The sequence below is a fragment of the Gouania willdenowi genome, chromosome 24 (assembly GCF_900634775.1).
Source record: "Gouania willdenowi chromosome 24, fGouWil2.1, whole genome shotgun sequence".
NCBI classification, from domain to species: Eukaryota; Metazoa; Chordata; class Actinopteri; order Blenniiformes; family Gobiesocidae; genus Gouania; species Gouania willdenowi.
Window position 1 is genome coordinate 4,493,290 of NC_041066.1, and position 17,055 is coordinate 4,510,344.

The window sequence follows — 17,055 nt, forward strand, 5'->3', positions numbered from 1 at the left end:
TGGGATTTAAGTATCGGGCTTATACTGTACATTCAACGTCCATCTGCATACGACACTGTTTGATACAGTTTAAGGTTCTTCACCGTTCTTATTTCACTAAGGCCAGGCTTGCTAGAATATACGGTACCTCTGATGATGCGTGCCCAAGATGCAAACAGTCGCCCGCCACCATGAGCCATATGTTTTGGTCCTGTGTGGCATTGGGTGGGTTTTGGGGTTCTATATTTGATGCTTTCTCACATGTGTGTGGCAGAAAGATTGATCCCAATCCGATTACCGCAGTGTTTGGTGTTGTCCCAAGTGGACATGGATTGACTACGTACCAGACCAGTGCCATTGCCTTTTCATCACTTTTGGCCCGCAGACTCATTTTAACAAAGTGGAAGGACGTACAACCTCCTTCCTTTATTCAATGGGTACGAGAGTTGATGATGCGTCTGCAAATGGAATATCTAAGGTACAGCTTACGTGGGTCAATAAATAAATATCATAGGACATGGTCACCCTTCATTGCTTATGTTGAAGGTTTGCCTTTTACTTGATTGGGATGTGTAAAGCAAAATTCAATCATTGAGGAGTTGGGTTGTGCAGCGTATTGTATTGACTTGTTTTTTTTTCCTTTTTCTTTTTGTGTGTGTGTAATCTATTTTTATGGATAGCTTTTCGCAAGTTGAGGGCTCATGTGCCGCTGGTTGGCATTGTGGTGTAAAGCTCTGTAAAATAAGTTTGAACAAGCCCTGATTCTTGAAATGTTTGTTTGTATAAAACTGAAAAATCTTTAAATAGGGTTCAAAAAAAAAAAGAAATGTCTAACGCGGCTTTTGGCACAGCGGTAACACAGCAAAGCAAGAAGAAAAAGGAAGACCGAGGTGGAAAAGCAACAGAATAAAGGCACAAACGTGTTTGGGAGAAACAGACTCCACGGAGGTCCTTCTGGCTCGGTATGATGGGCTGCGCATGATCCGCTTTCAGTTAGTGCGGAGTCTGCCCCACATACAGAGTCAGACAGAGTGAGAACAGACTAGATAAATCGCTTGTAAACCTAAGAGAAACATTACCCAAAGTGAAGAGAACAGATACAATTCATTTGCAGTGTGGATGTGGAGTGTCTGTCAGCTGTGATCAGCTGGGATCAGGAGGAGCGGCTGTGAGCTTCTTACTGTCCTCACAGCAGAAGTGCTTTCATGTCTCGAAAACATCAGAAAACTCTCCAATAACAGAAAATAAAGTCCCTAGTAGGGACCAAGGAAATGGTTGGTCGACCAAGACTATGGCACACAAAGCGATTAGTCGACCAAAAAACAAAACAAAACTTAGAATGAAAGAGCAGGTGCCGAGGAAGACAAGAAGAAAGAATAAGAGAGACAATTATTTAGTTTTGGCGTTTTGTGGTGCCGATTTGCTTTTAAACTCAGACCATTTATGATATGAACCTTATTCAAACTTTGACCAAAACCCAACAAAGCAAAAGTAAAACCTAAATTACATATTTACATTTGTTTTAGTGGTAAGCCTGCTTTTATTAATAAACTGTTAATGTCAACATCAGATCAGCGCACGGGGAAACAAGCGCACGTCGAACACAGGTGCGCAGGATGCAGAAACAGTGGATCTATTTACATAATGCACGTATCAAATATAAAGATAATCCATGTTCTTGTGCAGAAAAAGGATTGATTGACTGTTGTAATTTGTTCCCTCTGCTCTGATCTGCTATGAGGACAGAGCACTACGCAGTGACAGCTGAAGCGCAACACTTTTCTTTTCACGCACTCACACAGAGCTGTTACTGGACATAGAATCATGTTTAGGCATTAATTAAATTATTTTTTTTTTTATTCAATATTTATCACCTATATTAGTGCATTGCATTTTTTTTTTTACGGTATTGAAACCTTTACTGTTGCACGTCGACCAATGAAAATCTTGGTCGATCATGTGTTACGGCTGAATTTACGGTTGACCTCATTTGAAGACATGATTCATTGCTCTGGTTGAATGATGGAGTCCAGGAGAAGCACTGATGATTTTATATAAAAAATAGTTTATTCTAAACTAAGAAAAAAGGTACAAGATGGAACAAAATTAGCGTCCGTCCAGGCGGACGTCCGAAGGAAGTGCCGCGCCCTCCCCAACAGTTTCAGCTTAAGGTTTTATACAGATAAGAAAAGGTCCCAACAGTGAGAGACAAAAGGGAGGGAGTCAGATGCCCAATAGTGGAAAGATTTGAGGATGATGAAGATGTGTATGTTATGAGGAAGATGTGGTGCCACCCTTATCTCCATGATAGTGTGTGCTGCATGCGAGCAGAGATTCTGGCCTTGGCAGAGACTGTGCTGCACTGAGAATAATACGATCTGTACTGTTTAATCATGATTCAGCTGTTCGAAAGTGTAAAGAGTAATGGAGTCTTCATGTATTAAAACATGACAAATTGTACACATGAACATACATTTGACGATATGATGATGAATATAATAATTGACCATAACACATGACAACATTGACCAATTAATCGACTAAACAACCAAAGTTGGCAGTCCTAGACAAAGTCCCTGGTGGCCTAGTGGTTAATGACAGAGGGCTTGTAATCAGAGGGTCGCTGGTTCGTGAGTTTTCATTCAGCTAAAGTCTATTTTATTTGATCCCTTGAATAATTGATAGAATACTTGAGTGATTACCAAAATATTTGATAGCTGCAGTCTTAATGTAATGTGAAGTTCTCTGCAGGCCTGTTTTAGACCAGCAGGTTTCTTGGGTGACACCAGTGTTTAAAAGTATCCTTACTTACTGATAAGCAAAGTGGAAACTATTCCCAGATAAGGAGTGATGACTACAGTATATGTGAGACTCACCTGCTCCCACACTGGACTAATGCAGTGAGTATGCAGTTATTTAGAGCATGGCCTTGGGGATGACTACACCCTGTCTGAGAGTGTAAAACAGACATGAACGCGTGTTTGGTGGCTGAGACAAGCCTCTCATTTTAACTCTCATTTAAGGCTTTAAATCCCCTAAATATAATCATGATTGCAGCATCTACACCATCTCTGGGACAGGAGCAGCTCAGCTGTAGTCATTAGGCCTAATGATCTACAGGTATATCTCAAAGAATTACAATAGCATCAAAAAGGCCAATTTTTTTTTTATCAAACATTTAAGAAATGGAAACCTATATATAAACTTGATTCATTGCAGAGTGAAATATTTCAAGCTCTCAAAATGCAAAAATTGGTACATTTGACTCAGTAATAATAATAAAACAGGATGTTTTAAACATGAATGTTAAGGCTTCTGAAAAGTATGTTCATTTACCAAATGCTTCCCAAACCTTTTTGTAATGCTAACCTCCTTAAGCTTTTGTCTCGTAACCCATCTATATATCCAAAGAACCCAGTATATGTTGTTTGTATGTGAAGAGCCTATGATTTTCTGTTTCTAAATTTCTCCAATTCTGTTTCAGTTTCACCCATTTTAATTACGTTTCATCCGTTTTCTCTAATCAGATGATATTACAGGTCAATAAACATCCTGAAATCATGCCAAACATGCTTTATAGAGTTAAGTGAGTGAACTATTGGTATCTATTTAATAGGGGTGTTGAAAAAAATCAATTCGGCGATATATCGCCAAATTACGTCGCACGATTCTCGGATCGATTCTAAATGCATCCATATTGATTATTTTTATTAAAAAATAAATAATATTATATACTGTATATATATATTTAACCAGAGAAGTATTTTCACAGCAGGAGACATTGTAACTACACAAAGAAGTGCACTGAAACCTGGGCATGTTGACCAGCATGTTTTTTCAATAAAATCTAAAAAGAAAGTACAGAATTTCTGCATTTATTTGTTGTTCTAGACATATACCTCAGTTAAGTTACACTAAAGTCAAAGTTGGTTTAAAAGCCACAGGCAGATTATGTTATTTTTTTATTTTAAGTTGTTGGCACATGACATGTTAAAGCCAATGTTTCAAGTGTAAAATATGCCAATAAACTATATTTAATACATAATGTTATCATGATGGTGTATATATTTACAGATTAGTTGTTTCTTAAGTCATATATAAAAAAGAAATTGCAATAATCGCCTTATACTTTAATATCGGGACATACTGTATTGTGACCTATGTATCTGGGTATGAATCGTATCACAACGCAATACACAACCCTACTATTTAAATATTTCTAAGTTTAGGAAGTGCATCAAAAGCACACAAGATTACAAAGCATGAGATTTGACATGTCCGTCTGTCTTTGCTTGCTACACTTGCTAAATATTCAGACATCCGTCTCACAGCAAAAAATATTGTGGAAATTTGTGATATTGTTACCAAACATGTAGGTGAGGGTTTACTTTAATGTTGTACAGCTATTTTCATTTTAGGCGATTAACTCAGATATAGTGAAAGATTCCGTGTCAAGATTTGATATTTGGGTATCTTTGCCCATCTGCGTAGAGGTAAAAATTTCATGTAAATCACGTGATATTGTCCCAAAACATGCATGTGAGGCTATAATGTGTCATAGTGCAGTTCACGCATGTTTTTGTACCGTAATATAAAATAAAACAATTAAAAATAGGAAAGAAATAACTCCAAATTGGTCATTTCTATCACAAGGCATGATTTCCGTAAGTTCTGTCCAGACAATCAGAGACCCTAATATGCGACAATAGGTTAAACTGGATTCTGTCCTGTGTCCGTAGAAACAGTAGTTAGTAAGGATAATCTGATCAATCAAAAACCAAACGCTATCATTATTTCATATATGACCGATATACTGGATATCGACTTTTTAAGACAGTGCAGTGGTGTCGTCAGTCAGAAGTGTGAAATGCACCACGTTCACTTGCAACTGCTCCGAGGCCACTTTTCCAGCATGCTGTACTGTGTTACGGTTTCAAACTGGATACTAACAATAAAGACAGATAATTACTTTCATATTTTTTGTTTAATTATTAAAAATAACATACAGTTTTGTGCATGCGTATATCCTGAAAATTGTCACATATTTAAATTCAGTAGATTATGAAATGTAGTAATAGTAATGATTGATAGGAACAATATATATGAGGTGATTAGGAATTTGTTTAAAAGTCACACTGAAAGGATTTTTTAAGTTTGGCCCTCTTCAAATTAAACCTGGATGAATGTGACTGCTGAACTACAATGAGTCTGAATTCCCTGCAGTTAAATCAAGCACAAATCAAAAAGACCGAGCTGCCGTCATGAACTCAAAGACCGCAAAGCAATATCATTATAAGACTGAAGCGTTTGTCTTCAAAACAAAGAGGTTTTGATTACAGTAAATACTCGTGATGCTGAGGTGTAAGCAGTGGGTTTGTCTCTGCTCAGCGGAAACTGAAGCAACAGAAATGTTTTACTTCAACTGTTCAGGAAGAGAAAAAAGGACAAACCACATGTGTGTTTTTGTTGGTGGCGACGCACACTTGTGTTTGCACTGTAGAGTTTTATTAAGCTTGATGTTTGCCGAGCTTTATAGAAACAAACAACGACTGCTTTAAATATACACATCCTGAGACACACACTCAGCTCTGTGAAGGCCTCATATAGTGTGATAGTCTGTTGCATCCATGCAGGTCATGTGTACGTCTAATATACAGTATGTATGCGATGCGTGTGTGTTCATACCTTTCTATCTCAGGAGGGTCACACTGGATGGTGGAGGTTCAATGAAGGATGCCTAGCAGAAAAAACACAAAGTGAAATACTTAATATATTTGGTATAAAAACAGCTCTAACCAGTGTTCTGTGGTATCTGGGTCTTTAGTAGTGCTTTAATGTGGGACTACCAATTAACATGTAGGTGCAACATGGTGATGCAGTAGTTAATACATCTGCACCACAGCAGGAAGAAGAATTTCTCCTTGTTCTGTCTCACACACAGGCAGAGACTACATGTTGACAGAAACAATAAGAATAATTTCATCAGGAGGAATTGGTGAGCAAGAAAAAGTACAAGTTTTTTTCAGATGGATTTGAACCCTCTAATGAGCAGCGGAAAAATGCAATTCACACAGATTGTTGAAATCAAGTTATCACTAAAGTTTGGAACAACAATAATCTCCAACAGCAGGTAAGGTAAACCATAAACTCCTAAACCGCAACAAGCCACACAGAATTCACTCACACGTGCTGTCCCTAATGAGAAACAAGGATGTTACAGCCCTCTCTGGACTTCATAATAATAATAATAATAATAATAATAATAATAATAGTAATGATAATTCATTTTATTTAAAAAGTGCCTTTCAGGCCACCTGTTTTTCTACTTTTTACAATAAAAACAGAACAAAAAACAGTATTATACAAAGAAAAGAAAAGCAATGAAGGTGAAATTAGAAATGATAATTACAGAGAATGGGCAAATTGAAGAGATGGGTTTTGAGTCTGGATTTGAACAGGGGTAAGGTGTTGATGTTTCTGATGTCCGCGGGGAGGGAGTTTCAGAGTTTCGGAGCAGTGCACATGGGTACAGTGAGGTGGATGGAGGATGAGGACCTGAGGGAGCCAGAGGGAGTGATGATATAAAGGAGGCCAGACAGGTACGGTGGTGCAAGGTTTATGATCGCCTTAAAAGTGTAAGGAGGATTTTGAAGTTGATTCTGAACTTGATGGGGAGCCAGTGGAGCTGCTGGAGGAGAGGGGAGATGTGGTCAGAGGAGGGAGTTCCAGTGATGATATGGGCTGCAGAGTTCTGGACCCATTGAAATTTATGGAGGGATTTGTGAAGGACACCAAAAAGGAGTGAGTTGCAAAACTCGAGCCGGGAAGTGACGAGGCTGTGAACCAGGATGGCAGTGGAGTGAGGAATGAGAGAGGGGTGGAGACGGTTGATGTTGCGTAGATGAAAGTATGCGGACCGGATTATGTTATGTGGGAGTGAAATGATAGGGAGCTGTTGAGGATGACACCCAGACTCTTGACCTGAGGGGAGGGGGACACGATGGAGCTGTCAATGGTGAGGGAGAAAGAATTAGCTTTGGAGAGGATGGATTTGGTCTTACTGGAATTAAGTTGGGGTTACCCAGTCTTGAATTTCTGAAAGGCAGTGGGTATAGGGGAGGGGGGAGAGTGGAGTCGGGTTTACTGGACAGATAGAGCTGGAAGGAGCTAGATGATAAAGAGAAGGGGGCCCAGGACAGAGCCCTGGGGAACACCAGAAGTGATGGGGGAGGGCTGAGAAGTGAAGGTTTTGAGTTGGATAAATTAAGTGCAGCCTGAGAGGTAGGAGTGGAACCAGTGGAGAGGGTGCGAGTGACGCCAATAGAGGAGAGATGGGGTGAGAAATGGTGTTGAAGGCCGAACTCAGATCAAGGAGGATGAGGACGGAGATTAAACCAAAGTCTGCTGCCATGAGTGCAGTTTCAGGGCTGTAGAGGGGACGGAAACCGGATTGGAATTTTGGGTGAGGTGGGAGTGGAGTTGAGAGGCGGCAATTTTTTCTAAAGGTTTTGAAATGAAGGGAAGGTGATAAATGGGGCAGAAGTTATTGAAATTATTAGGGTCTGAACCAGGTTTTTCAAAATGGGGGTGATGGCTGCAGATTTAAAGAAAGTAGGAACGATTCCAGTAGAGAGGGAGGAATGCATGGTGGCTGATATGAAGGGAAGCAGAGAAGAGAGCCAGGACCTAAGACCAGGACTTGTTAGAATGCCACACAGGAAAGAAAGATTTTAAAATGTTTATTTAAAACAAAATTAACTCAAAGAAACAAAAAGGGACTGGAAACCCTGGTCATACTGAACAAAAGTAGGAGGCCACCAACCTCATACAAGGGCCTTCGCACCCAGTACAAAAACACTAAATCTACATTAAAATGAACACAAAAACAGGACTATCAGTAGGGCCCTATAAAACCCGCCCTCCTCTCGTCCTGCCAGCTTCAAACACCGTCTAAACCACCCGAAACACCATCTAAACTGCCAAAAACCTACATAACTTATCACTCACTCCAAAATACAGAGCCACCAATTCCAGCTTAGCTTTAATGAGTTTGTGAAACATCTTCACCTGCTCAGTGTGTTAACAACACATCTCATCAGTGCTACAGAAGATCTGTGGATAAAGTTGTTCTGTTGTTGTGGACGAGATCACCGATGCCAGGGTTTGTAGAGTCTTAAACATCGTCGGCTTCTGATAGTGTCAAATATTCTGGCCCCAAGTGGTGAAATAACTGATGCAGCCTTGCGTCCATTTATTTTTGTGTAATCATTACGGTCTGCAATGATGTTATCAGGATCATGTAAATAATAATAAACAATAAACCTGCTCAGATTCAGTAAACCATTGATCCTTGAGGGGAAAGTGGGTGACATTAATGCTGCTCTCATACAGCTTTATACGACATATAAATAATTAAAAAAATAATAATCCATGTCAGTACAGCTTATATCTACCTTTTAATTGTATCTTACTCATTATTTAAAAAAAAAAAAATATATATATATATATATATTATTTATTTATTTATTTATTTTTTTGCCTAGCTGGTCAACATGCTGGGCATGCTGGGCATGTTGACCAGCTTGTGTTTTTCAACAACAATAAAATCTGAAAAGAAAGTTACTAACTTTCTGCATTTATTTTTTGTTCTAGGCATATACCTCAGTTAAGTTACACTAAAGTCATGTTGCACTAAAGCCAAAGTTAGTTTAAAAGCCACATGTTACCTTTTTATTTTAAGGTGTTGGCACATGGCATGCTGAAGCCAATGTTTTGAGTGTAAAATATGCTCATAAAATATATTTCATACATAATGTTCTCATGAAGGTGTACAAATGTACGGATAAGTTGTTTCTTAAGTCATATATATATATATTTTATATATAATTACAATAATCGCCTTATACTCTAATATCGGAATATATCGTATCGTATTGTGACATATGTATCGGGATATGAATCGTATCGCCAGATGCCAGGCAATACACACCCCTAATAGATACCTACAGTCAAGCCTGAAATGATTCATACTGGCATATTTTGACTTAAAGTTACTTTTATTCAACCAGTAAATTTTTTCTTGATTGAAAATGACACAGATGTCTCCCAGAAGATAATAAGACAACGTACAAGAGACATCGTTGTGGAAAAACAAAATTCCTAGCTTTTATTTACATTTGAACTTAAAATGGCATGAATTATTTCGGACTTGACTGTATGTAGGGCCTCCAATTTTCCATTTCAAAATTTCCCAATTTCCCTTTCAGGGAACTTTACACTTATTGTTTTCGTTTTATCTTTCAACGTTTAGATGACATAACTGGGTAATAAAATTCCCATTATTGGATCAAACATGCTAGAGAGTGTGAATAATTTGAGGCCCTAGATATGATGATACATCTACAAAGCCAGGAAATGTACAAGAAACCCAACAATCAGTTTGAGGGGTTACCTTTGTCTCCAAATTCTCTGGATATCACTGCAAAACAGCACTTTGAATGGATAATCTGAAGTAGCCAATCCACTATTAGGTTATCATAATTCATCAATCATACAAATATTAATTAGATGATTAAATCAGTACATTTTCAAGATGTTGACTTCAGGAGCTGCTTGCCAGTGAGTCATGCAACACAGTCAAAAGTAGAAAATAGCGGGAGTCCTTTTCCAGTGGCACTTGCTCCCAGTATAGCTCCTACCAGCTGGTAAAACTATTTCTGAATACAACTTAAAAACTCTCACCACTAAGAGTTATTAAACTCTCAACAGAAATCTGTGTCGAACACTAATGTAAAAAAAAAAAAGCTTGAGCAATGTGAAGATAATGAGGTTTGAAAATCCTTAAATAAATTATAATAAAAAAAGTAGTAGAATCTGAAGTGTGAGTTGATGTCACATTGCTGAAGACCTCCCAGGCAGTGCAGCTGGTAAATATCACCAACATATTCACAGAAGCCAAACCTGCTGATAACACACACGCATGCACGTACACGCACACACACCTGTCCTTAAACACACTTTACAAACCTGAGAATGAAGCTCAGTCTTTGTCTGCACTCACCGCTGAACTCGTCAGGTGAATCCACAAAGTGCGTGAGTCGCAAGAAACAACACGATGACGCTGATGTACAGAAATGGGCGCCGCGCAGACCAAGGGGGTCTGAAGAGGGGTGACAAGATGTTTACCACCCTCTGATCACACAAAAACACTAACACACACACACACGCGCACGCGCGCACACACGCACACACACACACACACACACACTATGCAAGCCACATGACCACAGTTGCAGCTGCTCGCTATTCTCACTGACTCCCTGACAGGAGCGAACCAAAAGTGTGTGTGTGTGTAGTGATAAATTTTACAGTATTTGTGTTGCCACAACAACAACGACATAAAAACTTTTTGCGCTTCTTTTATCCTTCAACTGTCACTCCACACAAACAAACAAAAAGCTGCTTTCTTGACTAAACTTTCAACACCACAACAAAACAGAAGGAACTAAAATCAATCAATCTTTTCATAATATCCAATGTAAGTGCACTACATATTAATTTTGATGTCAAACTTAGTATGAGTAGTTTCCCATTTAATTTAATATGGCCTACAAGCTAAACGTTTGTACCAGAGCCTTTACAGATTTTAATGCAGTCATAATCATCTAAACCTCTTGTCCATCAAAACACATTAACAGGGATTTCCAGAAGCGCAGTTGGCGGGCGGAATCGCCTACTACTCTCTTTCTGGCCGCCTTCTACTCTAAGGTGCGTTCACACCTAAAGGATGAGCTCATTCAGAATATAGACTTATTCAAGAAGTTAACTGCTTTATTTTGCCCCCGTAATTTAGGAAGTGTAGTACAGCCCTCCGTTGCGGTCATTTCACTCTAGCGGGAGGGAGGGGCTGCTGCCTCGGCTCTACAAACAGTGATGGACGGGGGGAGTTATAATCTAGTCACTTCAGTCGTGTTCGGTGTGAACGCACCTTTATCCTTATTCCAAATAGGAACCGGTTCCTAACGTCCGGTTCCAGAACCGTTACGAAGATGTTTGCATTTTGATTCTTTTTTCGCTTCCTAAATGCCCGCACTAGTTTGTTTCTGCGACTTGCTCTGTTTGTTTACGTGGGGTTTGTATAAGATGCGTTCAGAACGCGACTTGTGTGTGTGTGTGTGTGTGTGTGTGTGTGTGTGTGTGTGTGTGTGTGTGTGTGTGTGTGTGTCTCTGGCGTGTGTGTGTGTCTCTGATGTGTGCGAGTGTGCGTGTGTGTATCTAGTTACGGTTTCAGTTTGGTCCGTTGGAGCGGAAGGGAGATAGGAGCAAGCCACCGGTAAAAAGCCCAGTAAAACTCTGGTAAAGATAACAGCTTTAACAACAGGTAAAATGATGAACTTGGTGACATTACAGCCTGTGAATGCAGTACAGGGACACATTTACTGCGCCTCCGGGTCCTAGTGCCTGCCAGTTGATGAAGCCTGTTCCGTTTACCGAGGTCCGTGTGTGTTTAATAAATCCGTGTGTGTCCGTGTGAAAGTCTGCATGTTTATGACTATAACACAGAACACCACACATGAGAACTGTTTTCACCTTTATTTTGATTGTAGTTTTGAATCAGCAGCTCAACAATAACACACGGTGTCAGTTTAGACCGTGGAGCAGAAGAGAGATATGAACTAATCACCAGTAAAAATCCCAGTAAAACTCTGTAAAACAACCACCAGGAATAAATATTATCTCCCTGGTAAAGACAGTAGCTCTATCAACAGGTAAAATGATAAACTGGTGATATTACAGCCTGTGAATGTAGTACAGGGATGCATTGACTCCGCCACCGGGTCCTAGTGCCAGTCGACCGGTGAAACCTGTTCAGTTTACCGAGGTCCGTGTGTGTTTAATAAATCTGTGTGTGTCCATGTGAAAGTCTGCATGTTTATGCCTCTGTCCATCCACTCTTTTCATTATATCCATGTCTTTTAAGGCTCTTATTAAATAGTGTCAGCTGTAGTCCGGGCCGCCGCCATCTTGGATTATGTCGTCACCAATGCGTCATCGCCGCAAGTCGCGAAAGCACAGAATGACCCAAATAACAGTAAAGAGGTCTTATTTTAGTTTATTTTCTTTTAAAGTGGTGTTTTTTTGTGGCTTTAGACTCCAATTACATTTATGTATATAATATATTCCCTACAATATAAATAGGTTCACAATATAGCTATTTTTATTGTTTCTGTTTCCACTGTATCCAGAATAATAAAAATCTTTCTCAACAAGAACTATTGGTTGATTTGTCACATGACTAGTGTTCCAAGGATTTGAGTTTGTTTTATTTAGTTTCACATCTACCTGGGCTTAAAAAATTAGCCTGTGAAATCTGTTGACCTGCACAACTCAAAGAATCGGAATCGAGAATCGTTTAGAACAGGAATCAAAATTGAGAATCGGAATCAGAATCGGTAAAATCCAAACCATGGCCAACCCAACTCTTGTACTTAATGACCAAAATAAATAAATAAATAAATAAATAATAATCAGAATTTTATTTTTTGGGAGGATTGGGGAGGAGGGCCCCCCACGGGCCTGGGCCTGGTGCAATTGCTCCTGTTGCAACCCCCGTAGAACCGGCCCTGGATAGCATATACAGACACACCTACTCATGAATATGAATAAGTAGGCCTCGAATCAGGCCCCTCAGTTTGAGAAAATAAACCTCAAATACGATGAACTTCTTATCCCCCAGACCTCCTCGCGCACCCTCCGTTCCGGCAAAGCTCTCCTCCTTAAGATCCCCAGAACCAAGCTGCACAGCATGGGTGACCAAGCCTTCTGCTCGACTGCTCCCAGACTGTGGAATGCTCTCCCAGACCATCTGAGAGCTCCGCAGACTGTGGATTCTTTTAAACGCAGCCTAAAGACACACCTTTTTACGAAGGCCTTTCCGTAGCCTTTTTTATGCCTCGTTGTTATTGGTTTTAAACTGTTTTACTAGTTATGTTCATTATAGGTCTTAGGCTTTTTTTTGTAGCACTTTGAGATTTGTTTAATGTAAAGTGCTAGACAAATAAAATGTATTATTATTATTATTATTATTGTTGTTTGGGTTCTTTGAACAAATGGTGATCAGTGAAAAATAGCATAATATGGGACCATTAACATTCACAACATTACTGAATTCAACTAAATTATACAAACATTATCTTTAAGAAAGATTCAACAAAGAAAAGAGTCACTGGTAAGAATAATTCACAGACCAAATTTGAAAAAAGTAGATTTTGAAGGGGTTTTTCTTTTTAAATTATTTTATATGGAATTGAATATGTATTCATTTTAAACATTCATGATCAATATCGTCATGAATTGAAAGTCCTGCGTCCAAGGTACTGCGTTACGACAATCACAAATTATATATGTAAGATATATTATGCATATAAGTGTGCTTGTGTTAGATATATTATGAATATCAATGTGCATTGATACAACTAAACATATTACCAAAACCAACTACAAGCAAACCACACAAAAACGATGTTAATCATGCAGATATGTTCCAGTGCCAGACAGCATTCTACAGAGGACTACTAAGAGACCAAGCACCCATACTACTGCTATACTATAAGTTGGTACATTTTCAACTGGAAAGAGAAAAACTGATAATGACGCTCAATTCTTTGTCATCATTATCATTAATACCAGATTTCAACTTGTAAATGCATCATGCAAACAAAAACTAAGTGAGAAAATACTGTACATCATACTAAGAAAAGTGCTACAAAATAGGCAGAAGAAAAGTCATAATTACACTAATATAATATAATGCACTAAAAGCCACAATATAGCAGAATTTTGGCTACATTTTCCCAGGTAGGGGGGCATGCCCCCAACCCCACTAGGTGTTGCGCGGTCATTGGTGCGCAGCGGCAGCAACTCGCCGTGAGTTTCAGCCTTCTACTTTTTTTTTTTAGCCTACTACTTTTTTTCTGGACATCTCAGCATTAAAAACACTTCAGAGGAAGCTCTGCATTCATTTTCAGTAAGAGGATAACATGATCACTACTCTCTATGTTATTTGTTGTGAAAGATTATGAACTGGATTATTGGTGGAATTCAACATATTTGTCCATTTTCCAGACTTCCGAGAGATTAAATCACCTGTTTTCTGGTGAAAAATAATGTGCAAATGAGTGACATTGACCCTAAACATGCATGTAAGGCATTTCTGTTTCATGTTGGGGAGAAAGACAGAGAGAAAAAACAGGTTAGATTGTTTTTTCGTTTCAGAACATGATTTTGGTTTGTTCTGTACAGGGTTGTCACCAGGAATTTTTCACAGCATAGGGGGATCGCATGGTGCGCAAGCGAACAACATTGCGTGGAAAATTTTGAGGGCGAGTTTTAGTGAAAAAGAGCTAAAGTTTGTTTTTTTGATTTTTTTTTTAATCTTTGTTCCAGCCTTACTTTCAAGCTAAAAGTTATTCGTTGAATTGGTAAAGGTGATGACAGTTACTCATGCTTGGTGTATATATATATATATATATATTCAACAGACTGATTCCAAAATGTGCTTTTCAAATTTAAATTAAGTATTATGTGGGACCTGTGTCTGACAAGAATGAAGCCGATGTCTCTTTAAGCCCGAAAACTTTTCAATTCGACGGTACATGCAAGGTTCACATCCGTGCGCATGCATGTTGAATGATCCGTTGCAAGTTTTAGAAACATGATGAGCTTTATGTGCGCTATGTCTGATTATATTGGATGATGCACACAGGCAGCATCGGGGTCAGCTAAAGGGCTGCAGGGGTCCTCAGGTAAAGACGGGAGCATCCAAGCAGGTCGTCTGTATTAAATAGACGGTGCGGCTGACGCATGCGTTACTTGATTAATCAGATTAAAGAGTTAAACAACCTGTGCACGCCTGGAAGTCCCTTATGTGTGCAACAATTATTACAACGATAACGATTAAAAAAGGAAAAAAACAACCGAAAATCAGCCTGAAAACTGAACGTAAAGGGATCATTGCTCCATCAGGGAGCAAAATTTCAATGTCGCGGGGCCCTACGCTCAACAGCGCTGGCGAGAACCCTGCCATACGTTTTTCGCAAATCAAGGACATTTGGAGGCCCTACTACCAGTGTTAGTTCAAATTAGGGCAAAGGGACATTTGGTGCTTCATCAACTAATCTAAAAGGTCTCGTCTGCGATGTGAACCTGTGAAAATAAGCTGAGGGTGAGGCATTGAAGGCCAGGCCGACATCGGCGCTGCACCACAGGAGGAGGAGCATTACTACGTCACGGACTGTTACCAGCGTTATGTCTGGTAAATAAAAAAAACTTAGACGTTTGAAAAGATAAAGGTAGGCTTCCTCATTTAATTTGGAGAAACTGTGGCATTTTAATGGTACTGTGTAAGAAAAGATTAAACTCTGGCACTACTGTCTTGCAAACAATGAGAAGATTTAGTGGTGCTATAGTATTGAAATTAAATGTTTATGGAATCAAATTGTCAGAGAAACCATTTCTCTACATTATATGATTAAGTATTTGAGAATAGGGTCAAATCTCTTCGCTGGGAATTTTATAACATGAAGGTCAGATTAGATACTAAAAATTTTAGCAAAAACTAATTATTTTTGGAAGAATACAAAGTGAATCTTTACTTGCACTATAATTCCACTCATTATAAAAGGAATATCAAAATTAGAGAAAAGCAAAGTGAAAAAAAATTCCCTCAAAAACAACTTCAATGGTGTTTTTTTACTAGACAAACCATTAAATATTTTTAATAACTTTAATAAATAGTTTTGGTACCTTAATGTCTTTAATCGGTAGGTAGATAAATAACCAGTAACTGATTCGACTTTTAACTTGAAAGCTTATCCAGCCGCACAAACTGAAACTTCCTCTGCCTCTCTGACCTCTTTGACATTTGACCTTCAGTCCTCCAGCTGTCAAAAGAGACAATTGACACCATGTGACCTTGATGTGCTCACCAAGCAGATAAAAACAGAAGCAAATCATCTCTGGTTACATTTTTAAAAAGCCTGATCACTAGCCTTGTCTTTCTAAGCTACACATGGCAATTGTAAATCTTGAACCTACATCACTGTGTTTGCTATTGATGTAACTGCTCTTCTTCTCTGGTATATTATCTCTGACATCAACATTTATTGTGTCATACAAAATGAATCACAATAATCATAAGAAAATCAATATGAATAGCAATCATTAAATAATTGATATTTTATTTACATAATCACGGAGGACCTCTCCTGGACAACCAACACCACCTCATCCAAGCCAAGAAGGCTCAACAGCACCTTCACTTCCTTCGCAAACTCAGAAGGAAGTAAAGAAGGAAGGTAGTTGGTTCCTCTCTCCCTTCCCTCCAGGACATTTACAGCACCCGTCTCACCCGCAAAGCCCTCTGTATTGTGGGTGACCCCACCCACCCACTACACAACCTTTTCAGTCTGCTGCCATCTGGGAGGAGCCCCCCCCCCCGTACACATTAACTCTGGAATAACCCTCTCCAACTGAACTCACGTTTACACCAGCCACTTTATGCAGCATCAGACTGCTCTGCACTACTGTAATATTTCATAGTTACATTTATTTTCATATCTGCACTCTCACTGTAAATATTGTAAATACTTGTGCTGTTGTTGTTCCCTGTCTTTGTAATTTATATATTCTACACTGTTGTGTTTGTCAATGTGTGGGGCGGAGAGAAGGAATAGTCATTTCAAATATCTACTACTATGTAGTGAATTTGACAACAAAGCTGACTTTCACTTTTGACTTTGACTATAAAATCCTGTTTAAAGCACATCCACTGCCTCCAAGTTATACTAAACCAGGGGTTCTCAACTGGTCTCACCCTGGGACCCACATTTTGCCGTGGTCATTAAATCACGACCCACTTTTTTTTTTAGAAATCCACCAACCTAATTTAGTTTTTTAAATAACTGTGGATCCTTAAAAAGTCTTAAAATGTATTAAATTAATGAATCTACAAATAAGGCCTTAATTGTCATTAACATTTCTTAAATCAATGTTTCAAAAGTCTTAAATTTTAACACA

The 17,055-nt window shown here is 38.9% G+C and overlaps 1 protein-coding gene across 7 annotated transcripts in view; it reads right to left on the reverse strand.

The window, feature by feature from the left end:
* LOC114458124 (dystrobrevin beta-like) overlaps nt 1–17,055 on the reverse strand; it is a 52,061-nt gene that overhangs the window by 27,048 nt on the left and 7,958 nt on the right. For 3 of the 7 annotated variants that reach the window (XM_028440399.1, XM_028440397.1, XM_028440396.1), the window contains exons 1-2: nt 10,006–10,224; nt 5,665–5,716 (exon numbers count right to left, since the gene is read on the reverse strand). The gene's annotated coding sequence lies outside the window, so the exon portion shown is untranslated. Of the gene's footprint in view, nt 1–5,664; nt 5,717–10,005; nt 10,225–17,055 lie in introns of those variants that run through there. The other 4 variants (XM_028440398.1, XM_028440392.1, XM_028440395.1 and 1 more) reach the window with 3 other exon arrangements.